A 15,581-nucleotide genomic window follows, 5' to 3' on the forward strand; every position below is an offset into this window, starting at 1 on the left:
GAGAATCACCCAGTTATAATCGTAATTTGATGTTCTATGATTATAGTTGCAGCTAATTACTATTAAAGGGACAGTATAATGAAAGATCGCCAGCTACTCTTGCGTGTTTAAAAATCAAATTTAAAAATTATCGTCATTCAATAAAAATAAAATAACCTTTGGCCTATCATCAAAAGCAACCACTTTGCGATTTTGAAAGCGATGAAATTGCCCTTCATGTCAAAAGTAATCTTACTCGCCGTGTTCCAGGGACTTCCTCCAACCGCCTCCTGGTTCGCCCCCCCCCCCCCCCACCCGCCCGTCGTCAACCCCGAACCCCCGCCCCGCCAACACACACACACACACACACACACACAGAAAGAACACTTTGTTTTGCCTGTGCAATAAATATTTAAAACAAATCAGTCAAATGCCTATCCTTTACATGGTTTTGTTTAGACTTGGGGCATCGATAAGTAGGCTACTAGAATAAATGCTATGGCGCTCAATAAACGACTGGAAAGCCCAATTACGGAAATGGAGTCTTGCTTTATAGTATCAGCTAACCTAACTACTAGAGATTATAGCACAGTAGCTATAAGTACACCTGTAGCGTTGAAATTAAGTCAAGGGGCAGTTGTCAAGTTCAGGTTTACAGGGAAATCGTTATTGTTCATGTTTTTAACCATCGACTCCTTTGCCCTCCCCCATAGCATGTGACTCTATCCGTAGAGATCAGACTGGTTGCTTCGCTCGTCAAGATCCGTTGACTCCCCACCCTCCTCTTGACCTCTCTGTTAGAAGATGTGGGTGACACTTGTGATAAACTGAGAAATATACAGCGAGGCTGTGATCGGCCAAGTGCAACTGGATTACAAACAACTGTGAAAGATCTCCCGTGACTTGAGTGGTATAGCAACAGCTTCGCATCAAATGGACCACGAGTTGATCCATTCTGTGTTGCTGTAAACTTCGACTTGACAGACAGACAATATCTAAAGATTGCAGCATGCTCTCAGAACCTTTCCTCTTGAACTATCTAGACCGTACACTTTCAATAATACATTAATATCCATTCTGCCACAACAATGTCTCTCCTGACATGAAAAGTTTAAATTTATTTTTAATAGTGCATTATGTAAATTAGTTGCATGACTTAAGAAATAGGGTTGAAATATATGATGGCACTTTATTGATATAATTTGTTTGCGACTATACTTCGATCAATGAGGCTGAGAAAATAAGTTCAAACATTGCCCCAGACATCAAGACCAATGGGAAGTGAGATTGCAGCAAACCACGAGCTAAATTCGTAGCTTTGGCTTTTGACCAACAAGTTCTGTTGATTCCATTCTGTTTGTTTTACTTTGTTTTCTTTCTGTACCTCGATTCCATAAGGTGCGAACACGTTTACTAAGGAAGTCAAGATATTGAAGATATATGTACGCCAGTAACATTAGAGTACCAGACTATTGGATAAACAATCATTAGATAAGGTAGTAGATTCTGGAAGTATGGTGTTATGGATGTGAACCTTAGGAACATGAACACTCAGTTTAATATTTCGATTTAGTTAATTGGATGTGTATAAATGCAATAGCTATCCGAAAGTATAACAGTGGGAATGAAATCACTGCGTAACTTGAATGGTAGAGCAACAACTTTGCATCAGGTGGACCATAGATAATCTGAGTTGATTGTAAGTAGTTGAAAATAAGGTGTAAACTGGATCTATGAAGCAAAATTAAGCCACATACATATGACAATGATATCATTACTTTTCGCTTATGGACTTGGCAACATTTTTCTATGCATTTTAATTGTCTTAACATGAGCAGAATTCATTAGGTGGCACCCCCAATAATGCAACAATACATTTTTTTCCTAAGAATTTATAATGAGAAATTCAGCACACAGCTCTGATAATAACATCTCCCTCTGCCACTTTAGCAATTCTAATGATATATAAAACAAAACAGCGCATTATCATGCACGTAGAATTGCAATTATTGTTTGCTGTGCTGAAGCTCTTTAAATTATAGATTTAAGCAGAATCGTAGTCTTTACAGGTATGTTAAGAAAATGAACGAGTTAAGTCAATCAATTCTTCTACCTAATAAAGGATACAGTAGCATTGGAAGCGGTCCAAAGGAGATTCACTGGGCTAATTGCTTGGATGACAGGATTGTTCTATCAAGAGAGGCTAGACAGTTTGGTTCTGTATTCTTTGGAGTTTAGAAGAATGAGGGATAACCTTCTTCAAAGATCCTAACAGGGCTTGACAGAGTAGATGTTGAGACGTTTCCATGGTGGGACAGTCACAAACAATGAGCCATAGTTACAAAGTAAGGGGCTGGTCATTTAAAACCGAGGTGCGCAGGAATGTCCTCTCTCAGGGGGTTGTGGGCCTCTGGATTTCGCTGCCCCCGGGGGTGGTGGAGGCGAGATCATTAGATATATTTAAGGCGGAGATAGATAAATATTTGGAAGTTTGCTGAATTGAGGGTTATGGGGAACTAGTACGCAAGAGGAGTCGAGGCCAGCATAGATCAGCCACGATCATATTGAATAGCGGGATAGACTTGAGGAACCCGGTGGCCTTCTCCTGCTCCTGTTTTCTTCTGTTCCTGTGTAGAGAGCTCTAAACTTAACAAGACTCCAGTGAAAGCAGGGCATCACAGACTATTCCGAAAGATTTAACTCTTATGTACCTCAATGCATCAATAATAAAACGATACATATCCTCTTGGGAAGTCCGTCGTCAAAAGTATAGCAAGAAAACACATTGGAGAGGTGGAAGTTAGTCAAATATTTGGTTGATCGGGAACTTTTTTTGCCTGGGTTCGGCGTTCGGTAATAAAAGTTAACAGACCAAATCAACTGGTAGAGCAGGAAAGATAAGACTCTAAGTAAATCATGCTCTCTATTGATCTCCCAACTTGGAAAGAATCTTTAGTTAAGTATCCCTGGTGAAATTTATGTTTTTATACAGCTAGATTTTGGAAGCAGAACTGTTCTGCTATCTTGTTTGTAGTTTTTGGTATGAGTAAAAGATTATCTCAAGAAGTTCCTACCCGTAACATTGCATATACCTTTTTTGATTTTTCCTACTTTTACCTTATAACAAATTCGGAAATGGTTGTACTTCCATGAATCGTTCCACACGTTAATTATTACTTCACCTGCATTTGGATTTGGGCTTGTGAGTACGTGAACTTTCCCCACCACTCCGGCCATTCAGCGGACACCTGCAACTTGCCCTGGAACAGTAATTGTGGAACTCAAAACATCTGCCAGTCGTGTCGAGATATTGACCAAAACAACACAACATTTTCCCCGATTAAAAAATTCACTGGCAGCCGGGATTAGAAATTCGATGAAGGCTATAGATCTTCCTGTAGTCTTGTCACTCGGACAGCTGCTATGTTCGCTCCAAAGCCAATAATCTAGAGGCACAACGATGTCATTTCTTTTTTTATTTCCCTCATTGACTCCACATCAAGCTCCAAAACTTCAGTGAACAAACTTTTAAATCAGTTATGACATCGATCAACTTCATTTTACCCCCAGGAACCTTGTGGTACTTCTGCAACGTTTAGCAAATGCTCCAATTAATCATCTCCGCCAACAGATATAATTGAATTGCTTAAAATGTTTTGTGAAAAGATGCAGGGAAAGAGGCAAATTGTCCACCCAACGTTGAGTTTCCCAGGGAGATTCCGTTTGAGCGGGCGATACTATCAGTGTAATGTCAAAGGAAAAAGAACACATGCTACAAACTGATGCGAGAGGCTGATAAATTGCAATCGGCCTCAGCGCTGCACAGCAGGCTTGGGAATAACGGCAGTCTCAGAAATATAAATGGCTTATCAATGGCGTTACGCGGGGAGGGATAATGCATGGGAGAAAGAGAGAGTGCGAGGAAGCGAGTATATCGGAGAGGAGAATGGAATCCCCCCTCCCAAGAATACGATCCCAATCCCAGCGCATCCATCTTCATTGTGTGTGTGTGTGTGTGTGTGTGTGTGTGTGTGTGTGTGTGTGTGTGTGTGTGTGTGTGTGGGCAAAAGCACTATCGAAGGCACGGTTTATATTTTATTTCCGCTAGATCAGGAGGGAGATATAGCTTTTCTTCTCGCGCTGGGAACGGGTGCTGGGGAGAGATATTTTATTTATATTTTACGGTTTTATGTTAGCGACGTGTCAAGGAGACAAAATAAATTGCTAATGCATAAGCAAAACCCGACTGCTTTGGCTTGCTGCGTGTCAGAACTGTGTGGAAGGAGTGGTGATATGGGATTTAGAACGGATGGGAGGCTCTGAGGGATTTAAACTGGAAATTACTCTCTCGTCCTGTACAAAATCAGTGACTGATGATGGGCTTTCTGACTGAATTTGAAAGCGCTAGTCCTAGGGCAAAAGACTGGCTCTGGCTTACTTTTAAAAAAAGCATTTGGTAGGAAAGAGCAGTTTGACCGAAGAATAGGTGCGCAAACAAAACGAAGATATTTCCAATATCTCGCTTTAGTCTTGCCTGTGGTTTGATTATACTATTAAGAAGTATCATTTTCCAAAGCCCATTAAATTCACGCTAATTACAAATCAAGACAATGGTCTATTACAAAATGTTAAACCGTATCCATAAGTTCAAGACTTGACCTAACATTGCAGTAAAAAACATTTTTTGTTTAATCACCTGCATTAAAGAGGTCGTATGCCTATCAATTCTCAGCAGAGAGTCGTTAGCTATCGCAAAGAATAAATTCACATCGGATAATTGCGATAAATTAATATTAACAAAAACAGTCAGTTTATAGAAGATTGACTACAACAACGCATTAATCCCAACAGACCAATGAATTAAAAATGGCGACCGCTTTGACTGGGGACCTTAAATCCATGTATGCAAACTTGATAGCGAAGGCCAAACCAACTTTAGTGGTTTCATTTGATCAATGAATTCTGCAAACAATTTATTTATACGGAATTCTACTTTCAACGTCCACGCGCAAATGCCGGAGTTGGAAGGTTCCTTTGCAAGGAAACTTTCAGCACCGGTGATATATTATGGTTATGATGTCATTCGTGTCCTGAGTGTTACGGGAATATAAATGGCCCCGAAACTGTAAAGGCTTCTTTCTCATATTTCACATGTGTAAAAAAGGGAATTTGTAAGGGTAATTTGAATTTACTACACACCTGAATGATTGTATACAAATAGGTATAGCATTTGCTGTGTTTGCCCTAAAAGACTTGGAATTTAATCACTAGACCCTTAAAATAACACATCCATCCAGCGATATTTTTATACCGTTGTATAAAATTTTGATATGATTTCTGACATTATAATAAACGACGATTCTCATAGAAGAGGGGTAAAGGACTATAGTCTCAAGTGTCCAACTTCACATATTGCTAAAGGCAACACCGATGAAACAGCTTAATACGCGATGAATTATATAATTAATCCTAAAATATTTTTGAGACATAATTTAGAACATAGTCTTGAAGGTAGGGTGTAGGATACTAAATGCACCATTTCTTTCCATGCTAGTTTGAAATATAAGTCGATCAAAATTTTGCCCTTTTAATTGCATAAATCATTACAGCGACCACATTGGTGCTGTTAAAAAGGGTTACTTTTTCACAACGCCCAGCAGTAAACTGTTGTTTGTTGTGACTCGTTTTGCAGTCACCTTTTCGGCGCTGGTTGTAAATAAAGGCTCTTCAGCGGACACTGGGTAATAGTTCTCACCTTGATTACAAAGCTTGGTCCATATGTTGGATGATGGAGGTTATTGAAGAACTGGAGGTCACTGAAGAACTTGACACTCCTCCAAGACTGACCAAGTGGCCACTTAGTCAGACTTGGAGGAGTGTCAAGTTGAGCAAGGGTGTAGAGGTGGAACAGTGACATTCGAAACTTCGGGTTGTGGGGTCGGGCGTCAAGTTAACCTTTTTGTGGCCTTTGCCTCGAATCCGGCCTTGGTAACAATGTCTTTGATGTACTGAGCAATTTATGAGAAGCAATGTTGACACAGAGACATTCAGCGCTTTCTTTTAAGAAGAAGACGTTCTTAATTTATTCACCTCGCCGTCTCCTGTTTTAAAAGACAAATAACTCACAAACCGTCAGAAAGAAATCAAAGTTGCTTAGGGGAAGGATTAAACGAGGGGCAATGTTAATCAATGATAAATGCATTTTAGGTAGGTATACAGAACGAGGAGAGGAGGAAAGAGTATTATATATATATATATATATATGAAAGAATAGTACCAAAATTAAATTAATGCATAAGTGTACACAATTTGAAACAATAATGCCTAAGCGGTTAAACAAGAATCCTTAAATGTAGAAGAAATTAAAGATAGATTTGGAATAATAATTATAAGCAAGTGATTTCGTAGTATGCTAGCATTTACATTTGTATAGTCTTTAATTATTGTTGATAAAATGTGGATTTTGTAAATGCATTAACAATTTTCATAACTAAGGCCGCTTTAGCTTGGATATCATTGCAATGATTTAGTTCTTTTAGCGTGTTATTATTCAGCCATCAGCTCTTGGGATGTCCCCTGCATCACCAGTTGTAAACCCTGCAGGGTCCTTGACGTTGTAACTACACCTAACCCCAAAGGATAAATGGTAGTCCGTCCACAATCGCGACTTCTAACACGGGGCTGGGCATCTGCCCAGAAATATATTTGTATTTGCCTTTTTTTTATAAACACGAACTGAGTTACGACGCTTCTGGAAATTGGGTCTTAACGGCATCAAGGCATTGTCGAATTTCATTATAATTAAAGTCGCTGTTAAGTACAATCGAGAGTTAATTGTTATTTCTGAAGTGATGACTGGGGATAAAACGTGCAAGTGAATAAGCCATTCCTACTCCTGATTGTATATGTGCTCAGCAATCTATCCTCTCCAGGCTTCAAAGAGCACAGATAATTCCTGGTGACAGTGCTTTGAGCCAGCCGAGTTAAAACCAAAGGTTTAATCACTCCATGCACACCGAATGCCAGGCATGGGGTGTTCTCATGGCTGCTCGCACAAGCAGCACAGAAACAAGGCCTAATCCCAATGCTTGCCTTAGGGTCAGTCAGTGCCTTCAAGGGTTTAGGCGACGCAAACGCCAGGATTCACTCGCTGCTTCGGTTATGTACCGCGGGGCAGCCCCACGGAGGCAGTAACCGTGGAACTAAATCGTATCTCAGATGATCTTTGCAAAACTAAAATCACCCAATAGCTGCAAGGGTAAACAGCACCATAGGGCGACTTTCGCAAACCATACAGTTCTGCACTAGCCGGAGGGATACTCGATACCCCGGAGACCCAGTCCATCATAAATTGCAATACCATGTTGGGAACCTCCACTTTAACCTTTTAAAGTCTTCAGGAGAAACATTGCACCTACTCTTACCACAACAAATCTTATTTCTGACATATAGTAGGTTGAGACTGTCCTATTCTTTTTCCTAATGAATAATTAAATCTCATTTTTCTCGCTCGTCTTTGCGAAGACCTCTTTACATTGTTCACCTTTAAGCAACACCTCCTGCTTTTCGAACAATTTTTACCCTAATCACAGCTCCAATTCCCCCGTCTCCCCCTCCTCACTCTCGAAAGAAAACAACTATTCCCTCGGCAAATGAAGTGATGTCTGATACAGCAAATACTTCTGTATATCATGTAACACACACACACACACACACACACACACACACACACACACACACAAATGCAGACCCAGATTAGAAACATGCTCACTGCACACCCTCGACTCCCAACAACTTCCCTCCCCGGTCACTTAGAACATAACTCTATCCATAATGCTATCAGCTGGATTCAGGACTCTGGGTACATTCTCCTTCCTATTTTTTGCATGTCTTACCTGGACTGCTACTCCCTGCCTTCACAAACCTGAACATTGCTGGAGATAGTCGCACAAATGCAATTCCCGCAGTAATGCTACTTCCTGGTCTCGTTCAGACCCCAGTGTCTTGCATAAATAAAGCAGAAAATGCTGCAAGCACTCAGCAGGTCAGGCAGCATCTGTGGAAAGGGAAACTGTTAAAACTTCAAGTAAAAAGATCCTGCATCAGAAGTTAATCTCTTGTTCCCTTGACTGGCAGCATTATTGATTGTTCTGCTTCTGGGAAATAAATGGGTGCAGGGTCGGGAATAAACAAAATTAAGAGGTAGGAGAGGAAAGAAGGACAGAGAGGATAAGGAGAGTGGGAAAATAGATGTGATAGAGAGAATTATTTTTGTAGTTAATCCCCTGCTGGAGGAGTGTAAGAAATCTCTTCAGTATTGTCCACTCAATAATTAAAAATGGTAAAACATAACTCAAAAAGTCCATAGCTTTGTGGCAACTCTATTGTGCATAAATACAGGAGTTTGATGAAAATAGAATGAATTTATTTTCAAATTGCATTTGGGAAGAGAGATAAGAGCAGGTGTCTAAAAATGAGTGTGTGTTTGTGTGTGTGTATGTTTGCGTGCATGAGCGTAAATCACTATTTTTTTACTTAGTTGCACAAATGCAGCTCAGAGTCTGAGAGGGAGGGAGAAATTCAATGAGAAGCAGAAAAGGATATATTGGGGGAAAATGACAGAATTGGAGAGCAGCAAAAAAGCAGAGTGTAGGAGAGATGTAATGTTCAGGGATCAGAGAAGGGAATACAAATGCAAGTAAGAAAAAAAGTAAGGAAACATCACAAAAAGTATAGAAAGAATTAAGTGGGTGGAGGGAATAGGATATAGAGGAACAAGATAAATGGACACTTAAAGAATGCAGAAGCTATGAAAATCAAACTGTGACAGAGAAAAGAAATAATCAAAAATATGTTGCAGGATTTGCAAGGCAGGGGTTTTACAGGCTCCAAGAGAAAAACATATTATAAACAGAATAAGCAAGAGAGAATTTTTAAGTGATTGGAAAAGAGAAAAAGCAACTATAAAAACACAGAAGTAGCAAACAGAATGCAGGTATCAGAAAGAAAATGTGCATTTTGCTTTGATTACCAAATATGCTTCTGTTGAAGATGGAGTGAGTGGAGATAGTTGGCGGTAGATGAGGAACAGAGACATACATTTGTTCTCAGGATGGGGACGGGAAATCTGCAGGAGCAGAACACCCATTGAAAGGCAGAAATGGGGAGAGAAACCTTTTCTTAACCAAACGAGGAAGCATGATTGGATCTGCTAAGCAAGAAATAAATAGTTTTATTCTAAGTATATTAAAGCAATATATCATTTGATTTATTCCAGACAATATTGTGGAAGATCCAAAACATCCTTGGATTTATATAGTGTACTATCAACTCTTTCTGGAGAATCACAACAATTCATGTCCAATAAATTACTTTGAAAGTGTTACTAAGCTAATAGATATATAAACTATTGAAATATCATTATGAACCAAAAGATTTTACACATCTATCTGCATTCCTCATTAGTGAATTCAAACTGAAAGAACCCAGTTTTTGCTTACACCTTCTTTATATTACTCTGTGACAAATATTGTTTGTTAATGTTCCTGTGAAGTGCCTTGCCATGTTTTGGGATGTACAAGGCATTATATAAGATCTTTATCTTATGCATATGAAAAGATTCAGTATTCAACAGAGTTAAAATTTTAAGTGCAAACAGAATTCTTTTCTGTTCAATTTAAACCAGTTAAAATGGCATTTATATTTTTGAGGGAAAATATTAAAGTGGAACAATACAGTTAGGAAATAATGATTGAAGTTGCACACCATCTTTATCGTTTATTGAAATCTTTTTCTTTTTCAGTAGTTACAGTAATCAAACTCTTTACTGATCGGTTTATCACATTAGAATTCATATTAACCCAGTGGATTCTGTTGGATCTGGGAATGGGGGATAAATGAAAAATGCAGGAATTTGTTACAGCCTCTGCAGTTGACCCATAAACTAAAGGTTGCAGCTATATTTACATATTTACATAGCTGATATGTGTGACCAGTCAGTATTTATAGGGATAGCATGGGATTCTATCTTTGAAGCAATGATACCATGCACACTACTTTCAAATTGCAGGGTATAAGGCTAGACTGCATTTAGGTAGTTGGAATTTAAAGCACATATTCACCAATAAAGATGATGCTGAAACACATTGTATATTTCACACAAGATATTTTCTACTTTTATATTTTTTTTCATTCTGTTCCAGGTTGCCCTCTCCTTCATGCCATTTAGTGTTCCAGCTGGGACAGGAAGAAGAGGCAACCTGCTCTGAGGCCCTTGCTAAAAGCTCCTCTGTAAATGGAGATGCAAGGCACAGTCTGGGATGACTCATCCCTTGATTTTTCTTTCTCTTTGGGAAACCTCTCTCTCCGATTTGGCACCTCTCCCTGATTTCCTGGTGTGGAGAATCATGGGCATAAAACCTGCACCTTACTGTTCCTTGGCATAATGTTCTGGCATTTAACCAGACTAGAATATACATTACTACATGTTAAGACTGAAGGACGAGAATTATCATTGATCGAACACATAACATGGGGTTCAATATAGAATATGTTTGAAATTTAACCTTTCCCAAATTATCAGATTCTATCCACTGGATCCTATTTGGCTTTATCATCAATTCCACGTAATATGACAGAACATTCAACGAAGCAGTAGCTATATATTGAATAATGTGCAAATTATACTGTGCACTTTTATACATAATATATAAATGTAGTTTCTGAGTGTAAAACTTCAGACAATCTTTGCAACTACTGGTAAATAGTGTAGATTTTGGTGATTACTATTGGTTAATCTGACAGTTATAAATACCTCTTGAATAAAATACACTAACTAATACACCAGTTTGTGGATGTCGACATTTCACTCCTTCTGTCCACCCCTTTGTTATTCTCCAGTGGAACTTCTATTCATGTCTATCTTACAACATGATAGTCATTTTTAAACTGTCTTCATCAATAAAACATTCATTCCAGACACACAGTCTCATCTTCTTCCATCTTTAATGTGTTGTCCAACATTTTGAATAAAAGTAACAGATCAGTTGTCCTTTGCAACTCTATGTTTCGGTGTGGCAACAAAAGCCACAAAAGCTTCAAAAACTCCAGGTCGTGTTCCTGCTTCATGGTGTAATTGCTGACCTTAGCCAAGACCAGAGTGAAAAAAAGAGCTGTTTTTACTCCATAGTACCCAGAAATTGCTTGCTATCCAATGGTCTGTGCTGAGCAAAATCAACACATTACTAAAAAAAGTCTTGTCCCTAGTGAATCCAAATCCTTTATTTAATATGCTTTACAGACCATTATCTCAAATGAACCTGAAAGATCTTATGGTATTATTTTGAGGAAGAGTGTGTGGAGTTTGTACATTCTCCCTGTGACTGCATGAGTTACCCCTGGGTGCTCCGGTTTCCTTCCACGTCCCAAAGGATATGCAGGTCAGTGGTTAGTTGGTTGCTGTAAATTGTCCCCTAGTGTATGCATGAGGGGTCGAATGTGGGGGAAGTTGAAGAGAATGTGGGGAGAAGAAAATGGGAGAATTGTAAATGGATGGCATGAACTCAGTGGGCCAAAGGGCCTGTTTCTGTGCTGCGTGATTCTACAAGATCTGAGTCCTGACCAATATTCACCCTTTAACCAAACAGGTCTAAAACAGATTATGTGACCACCTTCACATTGCTGCTTGTTGGAGCATACATTTAACAAAATGATGACAGTGTTCCCCATATTATAACAATGATCACATTTCAAAATATGTGATTGGCTGCAAAGCACTTTGGGATGTCCTGGAAGGGACGTGAAAGGCGTAAAGTGAATGTAAATTCTCTTTTTTATCAGTTATTCACTTACAGTTATAGCAGACATAAGTATCTTCTTTTTCGAGTACAGCCACTTATTTTGCAGATCAATATTCAGAAGTATTTTTTACAGAAAAGCCACAGTTCTAGGTGTGCAGCATTACACTGTACTTGACCATTTTCCTCACTTAAATTTCTGCCTGCTGTTCTTAATACCCGGTGTCAGAAAACCTGGCAGCAGGATATGAAAGAAAAATGGATATGCATTTCTATTATGAATAGCTGTATTCAATATGAAACCATTCATTATGTGGTTTGTTTGTGTGTGATTAAGTTTCAGTAAATAGGTTAAGTTGGACAGTTTATACTCTCAGAAAGCAAGATAATTATCATCTGCTGTCCATTAAGTCCACAAATGATTATTGCCATCTCTGGAATGGTGGAAATCAAATGGTGCCATGAATGTCTAGATAACCTCAAAAAAGTGATGTTTAATGGCAAGTCCTACATATTTTCATATCTACCAATGAATTACCATCATCATCTCCGAGACATGCTTCCTTCAATTATAAGTTTGTATGAACATTTTCATTTATTTCTGTTTAATCATAGGCCCTGCATCCATGAACATTTTTATTTGTTCGTACTAATTTGGCATGCTATTTTTCAAATTTTACTTTGTCTGCTCTGTTATCAGCTGAACTAAGTTTGCTGAGAGATTTTGTTGTCGGAGCACTGTCAACCAGAAAAGACATGAGTTGCTTAAGCAATGCTGAGCACAGTTTGCCCTTTGAGATTCCTGACGTGACTGCATGCATAATGTTTGCACATTACTCAAAGGTTATTTGCATATTTTGTGTGCAGTTTGGGTGAAGTTCTGGATATTAACTGCATAGCATAGGGAGATACTTTAGCAAGCAAGAAATGATCTAATAGCAAAGTGGGTTGATCATTATCTTGTTGCCGAGAACTGAAGAGTAAATTGGCATGCCAGGAGTCATGCTGTAAAACTTTTACATTAGTATTGAACTATATTGACACATTACTGAGTAAGGATGTAGTTTAGAGCTAAGTGAATATAAATAATGTCCACAGTTAAGCAGAATATCTGTTGAGTGAATTTAATCTCGATCCTTGACATATTTAAATTTATGGGTGCACTTTTGGCTAAAACTGAGTATGGATCATACCACTGTTATTGATTCAAAATTCTTATGTGAGCAATATCTCATTTTTTGGCTGAATTTTGCATATCAGCTAAAATATCTTCCCTGATTTCTGGGCCACCAACAGGGATGCTGGAGTTGAATTTGTTAACAGATCAAGTAAAGAGAGCTTATGTTAAATTCTTCGCCATGTGCTTCCCATTGAATGCTAGGAGTGCTTGTCCAGTGTTGGAAACAGAAGAACTAAAGGAATAGGAAGTTGTGGAGACTGAACAACAACAAAGCAAAAGAGCATATGGCAAATTGAGGTAGCCGAGACAAAGGGTGGAATGGAAAGCAGGAAATGTGTTACTTGGGTGGAAGTCACAAATACCCCTATGTTAAGTATCAAATTAATGTCTAACTCATCATCTACTTACATGTGACATCTTTCTTCATATAAGAGGGCAGAACTAAAAAATAGTATGATGTAATTCCGCACCTTAGCATTTAAATGTGAATATGTACTCTTGTGTCAACATAACATCTTTTGAAGCGTGTTAACCCTGCTTATAATTAGTCTACTAATATTATGGTATAACTGCATTTTAATTGTCCACAGGACAAATCCAAAAAGTAAGGCTCAGCATCAGATACATTTACACATCGTGATGTATCAAGATAGCTTTCAAAACTAACACAAGAATTGACTTCTGCTGGTGTCATCAGCCTTGTCCAACTACTGCAACAGTAAACATTTGAGCAACACTGCATTGGTTAGTCCATACTCGAAGGGTTCCCTGCCAGCACTTTATATGTTCAGCTTTGATCTTGAATGACAATTGTCCAATTTTACAAAGTGTGCAAGTAAAAGTATGCCTCAAATAAGAAATTTGGTGAAAGATGACACCCAAATGCTAAATAAATGATACTGAGATGCAGTTAATGAAAAGCCATCTAACATATAAATTACATTTAAGCTAAACATCTCATCATTATTGATGTCTTTCATCCCCTGATATGTAACAGTAGCAATATGATTGTACAATATTTTGGAAAAGGAATGATGACAAAATGATCATTACTCATCGTCTATTCTGTGTTCCATTGTAGCACAGACTTACTTACATGTACCACCAGATGTTAATATTGAGTGCAAAGAAATATATGTAAGATATCACAAGTATGTATAATTTTCAAGACAATCGTTACATGCAGCACAATTAAGTTACATTTCCTTCCTACCATGCCAATATTCCATTATTAGCACAAGCTCCTCCACATTTTAACATTGAGTAAGTTTCAAAATATTCTATTTTGGGATGTCCTGAGGTCCTAAGTCATTTTATAATGTTTCCTTTGATGCATGATATGTGATTTGCTTTACAGAGGTAATAAAACTGTAAGACTTAACAAGTGTGTCAGCATTATTATAGTAGGTGTGTTCCCATAAATCATTTGTATCCATTCTGGCGCATTTAAATTATCATCAATTGCATTGAGTAAGATGTAACAAGAGAATCAAACTTTAAAAAAAATCAAATAAACGCACAATTCACCCACATTTAACATGCAAAAGTAAATTCTTAGCTGGGTGGTATAAATAGTTGGGCAGCATGCATGATTCCTGAATGTGAACACAAGATAAGATTTCATTGTGCTATTTTTATGTAAAGCAGTACATTGCTTTATAAATCGGTCAAAAAGGTGATGTTTGCAGATAAGATATTCAACCCCTTGCTATGTCCACCTATTTATTTACTTATACTCACTATTTACTCACTTATTTACATAATACAATGCTATCCTAATCTTGCTGCTGTACAATGTGGTAGAATAAATTGTACTGTCATTTGCTCTCATCTTCAAGAAAGGAGACAAGTTTGACTGCAGTAATTACAAAGAGGTCTTCCTGCTGTCTGCTATAAGGAAAATCATCGTAAACATCCTTCTCAGTTTCCTCCTCCCAGTGACTGAGGCGCTCCTCTCAGGGTCGCAATGAGAATTATGTCAATCAAGAGGTGTAACATAAATGATTTCCACTGTACAGGAAATCCAGAAGATTTGCACAGAGCAGTGCCAGGCCACACACAAGCCGTCAACTCCAACAACTGGGAGGGATTATGAAGACCTCTTCTCAAATTTGGCTGTCCTCAAAAATTTGTTATCATTCTATGTATGCTATGCGATGACATGCAAGCTGTAACCTTAACCAGTAGGTTCTTAGACCCAATCCCAGCGCAGACTGGGGTCAAGCAAGGTGGTGTCATTACCCCGATCCTCTTGTCAATCATTCCTGTTGTTATCTGCATACTGTGATTTGTAAGCTCAGCATTATTACAAGTTTATCTTGCATTATATTCAGCTTGAATTAACTGTATCTCTTGTTGAAGAAAAGATCTTATTAACAATTCTATGACTGATATATACATGCAATTGACATAACATGGTCAGAGACAGTGAAAACTAATATTTGCTTTATGTTCTATTTATCCATCTGATTAAAATTTACTTGCTATGGCTTAACTTAATTGTACCTACTTTTACCAGTGTTATTTTCATTTTTATTGCAAAGGCTAACTTAAAATATCATAAATTGGTGCAAAAATTGTAAAGGTTTTGAGTTGATGGATTTTTTTGTTCACAGAATCAACTAAAT

Source organism: Pristis pectinata, chromosome 21, assembly GCF_009764475.1.
Source record: "Pristis pectinata isolate sPriPec2 chromosome 21, sPriPec2.1.pri, whole genome shotgun sequence".
NCBI classification, from domain to species: Eukaryota; Metazoa; Chordata; class Chondrichthyes; order Rhinopristiformes; family Pristidae; genus Pristis; species Pristis pectinata.